Genomic DNA, 7,759 nt, shown 5'->3' on the forward strand with positions numbered 1-7,759 from the left:
AATAGCTAATACATAAAAGATCAAAGGAGACGATCAGTGTGGTGACCTGTGTTCTCTCCTCCCCAAGGTTTGGCAGTGTGTGCAGGACGGGGGTGCAGACTCTGGTCTGACCTTCCCCTCCTGCCCTCTGTGTTGTGGTGTCAGAGGCCTGGTGCTCTGTTGCAGTGGACACTGGTGCTTCCTCTGCCTGCGTCCCCCCAGTGGCCCTCCCGGGGGTGGGAGGGGGAAGGGCTGTCCTGCAGGTGCTGCTCACCACCTGGCCTCTAGCTCTGTGGTCCCAGGCAGCGCTCCAGGTGGATTGAATTCAGGTGTGGGAGCCCAGTGCTGATGTCATTTCCGCTCCCAGCGATACCCCCACCCTCACCCCCACCCCGGGATTACCACTGATGTTGGAGTGCCCAGGAGTCAGATGTACAGTCGGTAAGGGAAGAACACCTGGCCCCTTGCCTGGCCAGGTGCCTCGTAGTCCTACTGTGTGTGTGTGTGTGGGGGGGGCATTGACTTGGGCAGGGGGCGTACTCTGTGTACCTTTGTAAGGTTGCATGCCCACCTGTGAGCCATGGTGGCCCCCATCCCAGTGACTGGCCCTTGGCCATCTGAGAGCTACCATTTTGCCCAGTGTGTGCACCTTAACTCCCATACTTGCTATTACTGGAAACGTCTTCCAAGCAACCCAAGGGTGCTCTGTAAGACTGAGGAGCCCAGAGAGGAAAATGGAGATGCCTGTGGCATGACAGGCCCATGGCCCCTACCACCAACACTCAGGATGCTCTGTGCTTGTCCATGTGGCAGACCTTCCAAAAGCCCTGGCATCTCTGAACACCTTTACAGGCCAATGGGGGATGATTGGTGGAGAAAAAAGAAAAAAAAAATCAAAGATGTTTAAGGGGACTAGATTTCTCAGTGTTCACATTTCCCCACCAGATATGAGGACCAGTGAAAGGAGGGATCATGAAGATGTTAGCCATGGAATGTAGCCACCCATAGAATCCCCTCAGGTTGCTAAATTTCAGAAAGACGGAGTGCTAACCCTTGTCTTCTTCGACCTCCCTGAATTTTAAAGGCGTAGTGAAAAAAAAATATTGATGTTGGTATTAAACAGAGCAGTGGTCGAATTCTGGGTTTACCACTTAACAGCCATTACGAAGTCGAGTGCTCCTTACTTACCCTTCCGCATCCAGAAAAGGATAGTGATGTTTCTTACTAATGTTAGGTGGTTGTTTTGGGGCAGGATGTCTATAAAATTCCTTGCAGAGGGGCACCTGGCTGGCTCAGTTGGTTGAACATCTGACCCCTGGTTTCACCTGGGTCCTGATCTCACAGGTTCGCACTCAGTGGGGAGTGTGCGTGGGATTCTCTGTCTCCCTCTCTTTCTGCCCCACCCCACACTCTCTCTCTAAAATTAATAAATCTAAGGGAAAAAAAACCAAACTCCTTGCAGAAACAGATCCTTAATAAATGGTAGTTACTGTTGTTACTCTAAGGGGTCAGAAGAAACTGTGAAAAAGGAAGGAGGACATACCCCAGTCTCAGGCAGGAACCTTGGAAAATTATGAAGGGCTTCTAGCAGGAACTGAGACGGCACTTTATCTAGTACTTCCCACAGCAATTTCCTCCAAAATGTGCTATCAAGTAAATAATCTTCAGCTTTTTTTCCCTTCATTTAACACTCCTGCTTGAAATCTTTTTATCTCCCTCAATGTCTCAATAGGAAGTTCATGTCTGTTCATAAGCTGTTATTTTATTTTTTTTAAATTTTGCAGTACAAAATCTCTATTCCTGCTGATTGGCTTGTAGGAACTCTTCTTCTTGGGGCCCCTGGCCGGCTCTGTTGGTGGAGCATGCGACTCTTAATCTCAGGATTGTGAGTTTGAGCCCCACATTGGGTGTAGAGATTGCTTAAAAATAAAATCTTAAAACAAAACAAAACCGCACAACAAAATTCTTTTTCTTGTCTACTTCTAGGCTTCCGTTCCAGCTGTCCTCCTGCCTTGCCCTGTGACCTTCACTAACCTTTCCCTGCCTCCACCCACTCCAATAAAAAATACCAAACAGCAATGCCCTCCCCCTATAAGAGTTGAGAACTGCTTCTTGTTTTCTTTTTTTATTGATTAATTAATTATTTTTTAACATACAGTGCAATATTGGCTTCTGGAGTAGAATTTGTCTCTTGTTTTCTGAATTCTTGTTGACATACTGACTTTTGTTGTCATTTAACTTCACTGGTCTTTTCAATAAGTTTTTCCTCAAGGCAATGATTGTATTGTTATACTCTTGGTGTCCAACCAAGATGCTAATATCTGTAATTTATGTTCCTTAGAGAATTCTACAAAAGGAGTCTGCAGGTCCAATTACCCCTTCACTGATAATTCTGATAATGCATCTAAGGAATTAGGACTTTCTCTTTTTTTTTTTTTTTGGAATTAGGACTTTCTTAGCTAAAAACCACATGGGTCTATGGTTCCCTCAGCTATTTCTGCCAACAGTATTATTTTTCCCAAGGGATTATTCCTCTGTAAATCACTATTTCAGGAGCGCCCCCTATTGGGTAAGAGGCTGTCAGGCGTCATGTGCTACCTGAAATTCAGGAACAGCCTAACTTCTCTATACCAGAGTTTCAATCTACAAGTAAATGCAGGATGCTTAAAACAATGATGCAGCCTCAATATAAATTATAGGGCTTTCCCCCCCACTCCTAATCCCATTGTTCCCCTATGGCTCTTGATGACTTTTTAAAAAGGACCCTATTCAAATAATGTCCTTGAAACACATGGATTCCCATCCTTGTTTAATTTTCTTGACTTCAAAAGTTGACTCAAGTAAAGCCAGGATTCCATTTTTACACTGCACTTTTCATCCCCTAGGACTATGTAGTCAATTAAGCGATCCTTTCAAGAATGCTAAACACTCATTAACATTGTTAATCATTTTTAAAGTACCAGTGGTCTGATTTCCCCTGGGAAATACTGTGTACTGCTTTCAAGTGATTCTCCTATCAGGTCTACTAAGAAACCTTTCTAGGGCCACATGCCTATGCTCAGTTGTCAAATGTGCCAAAGCACAAAGTCTGCTGCTAATGGAATGATGACTTTGGGTTTCAGGTACAGTTTGTGGCTTCATCAGTCACTTGAGACTCAAGATTTGGATATGGTTCTTTTTTCATTTTTTAAAAAAGATTTTGTTTATTTATTTGGGAGACAGAAAGGATGTGAGCATGCATGCCCACCCCATGAGCAGGAGGAGGGGCAGAAGCAGACTCCCACCTGAACACAGAGCCCCAGTGAGGTGGCTCCATCCCAGGACCCTGGGATCATGGCCTGAGCCAAAGGGCAGACACCCAACCAACTGAGCCATCCAGGGCTTGGATGGCTCTTTTTTAAACAAAAAAATATGTTTTTTTTTAAACAAAATTATTTTAATCATAACTGAGCAAAACAATGTTCATTAACTAGAACTAGATTAAATTGGAAAATAAGATATACCGTTGCCAGTAGCAGCAGTCATATAGTCCTTCACATCTCGCCATTTTACTGATAAGAAACTGAAACTCAGAGAAGTTCAGTAATTTACCTTAGGTCACTCAACTATAAAGGTCTGAGCCACAATTCAAATCCCAAGGTGGGGCCCTTGGCTGGCTTAGTTGGTAGGGCCTGTGACTCTTCATCTTGGGGTTGTGAGTTCAAACCTCACCTTGGACATAGAGATTACTTAAAAAACAACAACAACAAAACACCAAGGCACTGTGGACCGAGAGTTATTTCTCTTAAAAACGGTACTGGCTCAGTTGGTGAAGTGTCTGCCTTTGGCTCAGGTCATGATGCCCACATCCTGGGATGGGGTTCCCTGCTCAGCGGGCAGCCTGCTTCTCCTCCCTCTGCCGCTGTGCGCGCTCTCTCTCTCTCTCTCTCTCATTTACTCTCTTGGTCTCTTTCTCAAATAAATAAATAAAATCTTTTAAAAGAAAAACAGTGCCGGAAAGGGGCATATCTGTGAGATAATGGACCAAAATTTAGATATTTGCAATTTCATGTGTACTATATTCAAAGGTAAAATTGAGGCCACCGGCACCTCCTCAGCTTTTGAGCAGAGACTTTAAGTGGTTACCTTTCTAATGGAACTGATTTAATGTAAACATCTTGTTTGTTCATGGTCCTGCCTGTGAAATATCTGCAAATAAACACACCTGGAGATGCCAGTTGACTGTGCCAGGTGTGAGTCTCTAATACTTAACTAGAGGCAAGGTTGAGGGATGCTGGGGTGGCTCAGCGGTTGAGCGTCTGCCTTTGGCTCAGGTCATGATCCCGGGATCTGGGAGCGAGTCCCACATCAGACCGCCTCAGGGAGCCTGCTTCTCCCTCTGCCTATGTCTCTGTCTCTCATGAATAAATAAATAAAATCTTAGAGGCAAGGTTGAATAACTTTGTGACCCCTTTTCCCTACACTCAACATCACATTAGCCCAAGTGTTTCCAATTCCCACTCCAATTCAGATCTTAGGGCATACAGACTTTCAGAATTTGTTTTCTGACACATCTAATTTCTGTATTTGTTGATTTTATTAGTTTAGGAGATCATGGTAACTATTTTGTTATTTGTTGTCCCCTCTGTAAGAAGAATCATGTTTAAAAAATTATATTACACATTGTGAAATTATAATACCATGCAGCCATTAAAAAAGAGTGAGGGAGACTGATCTAGGCCCTGCTGCCACTACTGTTACCTACTACCTACCCTAGTCCCGCCTCCACCTCCACTACTATTGTTCATATTGGCAAAAACTTAACATGGCATTGGGTTGAGTTAGGCAATGTTCTAAGCGTTTCACATGTGTTAACTCATGTAATCTATAGGCTGTCTCTCAAAGGAGATGTAAGAAACCGGTAGTTGTGGTTCCCGTAGAAAGGGAGTCTAGCGTAACTAGAATCTGGACTAGGGACTTAGGTTTCACTTTGTCCCTTTAAATTGGTTTGAAATCACAGGGACACGTTGAATTTAATATCAACATAATTTTAATGTAATAACAATTTCATGAATATTAAATAAGATGGAAATACAGAATAGAAAATGGTTAAGTGGGAAAATAACAGCAAGCAGCTGTTTATCATGCATCATGTGCATGATGGCTGCAACTCTGTTTTATAAAGAAATAGACGGCCAATTACTGAGAGGCACAGCTCCAGGCTCCTTTCAAGAGAGACGCCCTGGGGACGCCTGGGTGGCTTGGTGGTTAAGTGTCTGCTTTTGGCTCAGGTCATGGTCTCGGGGTCCTGGGATGGAGTCCCACATCAGGCTCCCTGCAGGGAGTCTGCCTCTCCCTCTGCCCATGTCTCTGTCTCTCTCATGAATAAATAAATAAAATCTTAGAGGCAAGGTTGAATAAATAAAATAAATAATATATTTATTTATAATAAATACATAAAATCTTTAAAAGAAAAAAGAGCACTTGATGGGATGAGTACTGGATGTTATACTATATGTTGGCAAATTGAATTTAAAAAAAAAAAAAAAAAGGATGCAAGGAGAAAGGTGAGCTGACCACTTCCATGAGGTGTCCAAGCTGATGCCATCCCCTGTTCCAGTGCCCCAGCTAATGACCAGGTGGTGGAACAAGGGCCAGGCCACTTCCCCCAGGGTCAGACTCTTCTTGACCCTTGCTCCAGAGCCCCCCACACTTGGCAGAGGGGAGACTTGTCTGCAGAGCTTCCCTCAGCCCCATTCTGCCTTCTCCACTCTTCTCTCACAGGTCCCTCCCCCGGTCATCACCATTGGTGCTCCTAACTCAGTCTCAGTTTGCGTGTCCCAAACACCTGAACCAGCACATATATCCATGAGGACACAGAAGAGGAAAAATTCTCCTCCTAGGGTCTCTGGCTGGGCCTGATAATTAGGTCGACATGGACAGGCTGACAGGAGGACAGCATAGGTCCTATGACACGTTGACGTGTCCATGGGGGTCTGTGTAAGGGGGTGAAGGCCCAACGATGTGCCCAGAGCAGAAAGCTTTCATCCCTTTTAGACAAAGAGATGATACCTTTGTGAGGAAATGCCAACACAAGAGAGTTTGGGCTGGAGACAGTAAACTGGGAGGAGTGACTCTGAGATAAATAGGGGAGAGGCAAACCTAGTGGAGGATGAGGGTGATTTTAGCAAGGTTGTTTGCTGATCCATTTGGGGTCAGTTCCCGGGCTCTGGTGCTGAGATCCTCCTGGTACAGGGGGGGCACCTTTCCTGTAGGAAATGCTATGGCCTGTTTTTAGGTAGAAAAGGGGGGCCCACGAGCCCTTGGTGATCTGTGGTTTCTCACATGCCTTTAGCTCAAAATAATCACTATGCCGAAGTGGCGTATTTTGAGGTGGCATGTCCTGAACTCCTTCAAGGACAAGGACAGAACTGGAAGAAAATGTACAGGATTCCTTTTGTTCCTTAAAATGTGTTCATGTTTTTTTCTTTTGCAATTTTAATTTTAATTATATAGTTTATTTTGATTTTTTTAAAGATTATTTATTTGAGAGAGAGAGAAAGACTGGGCGGATGAGGGCCAGAGGGACAGGGAGTGAGAGTCTTTTTAGGCAGAGTCCACATTATATGTGGAGCCCTTCCAGGGGGCTCAAACCTACGACCCTGAGATCATGACCTGAGCCAAAACCAAGGGTCTGATGCTCAATCACCTGTGCCACCAGGTGCCCTCGATTTATATAGTTTAAATACACGCACATAGTTTAATTTCATAGATGTAGTTTAAAGAATCAGCCGGTTCCAAAAAACTTGCTGAGATAAACTGAAGTCTCTTCTCCTTTTACTCCATTTTTCTTTCCCTAGAGGCCACACTTTCAAGTACTTTGATTCTTGATTTTAGCTTCCATATTGCTAATTGAACATGCTTGTATTTTTCACATTAGACCTGGCTTTCCACTATGAAAGAATTTAGCTCTCTCTTCCTTCTCTCTCCCTGTCTCCACTATGGATGAGCACCCCCTAAATCTCCCAATATTTTATTTTATTTTTACAGATTTTACTTATTATTCATGAGAGACACACAGAGAGAGAGAGGCAGAGATGCAAGCAGAGGGAGTAGACTCCCTGTGGGGAGCCCATTGCAGGACTCAATCCCAGGATCCTGAGATCACACCCTGAGCCAAAGGCAGATGTTCAATTACTGAGCCACTCAGTTGTCCTTCTCCCAATGTTTTAAAATCACTATAGTAATATTGTTTAGATTAATATTTAATATTCATATTATTATGACTATGAAAATTGTCATTCACAGCCCAATCATATAGAAAACTATACTTTTCCTTCCTTATGCCATTTTCTATTTTTCCTAAAGTTGATTTTTCTTGTTTTTCTTAATTGGTGGCATTTCTGTGCCCTTCGGGAGTCAGGACGGAATTATGGTTAAAGGAAGTCTCTAGAATCAGATTGCCTGGGTTTCAGTCCCCTTGCTGCCTCTCACGAGCTGTGTGACTCAGAGCTAGCTGGTTAGTCACCTTTGCCTCTTTCTAATCTGGGAAATAGGGGCAGCATATGCATCCATTGCATAAAGCTCATGTACCATGAAGAGTGTCTGCCTACGCAGTCAACACACCATGTTGTCTCTTATTGATCACTAGTTCAGCCCCAAACATGGTCAGTTTGCTGGAGTCTCTTAACCTGATGTCTCCATTAGGGTGGTTGTCAATCTGATCTTTGTGGAGTGTCTCCCAGACCCTTCCCGCCTGCCCCACGCAGAAGTGTTCTCTTTCCCCTCCTAGAACGGATGG

The sequence above is a fragment of the Vulpes lagopus genome, chromosome 1, assembly GCF_018345385.1.
Source record: "Vulpes lagopus strain Blue_001 chromosome 1, ASM1834538v1, whole genome shotgun sequence".
Lineage (NCBI taxonomy): Eukaryota > Metazoa > Chordata > Mammalia > Carnivora > Canidae > Vulpes > Vulpes lagopus.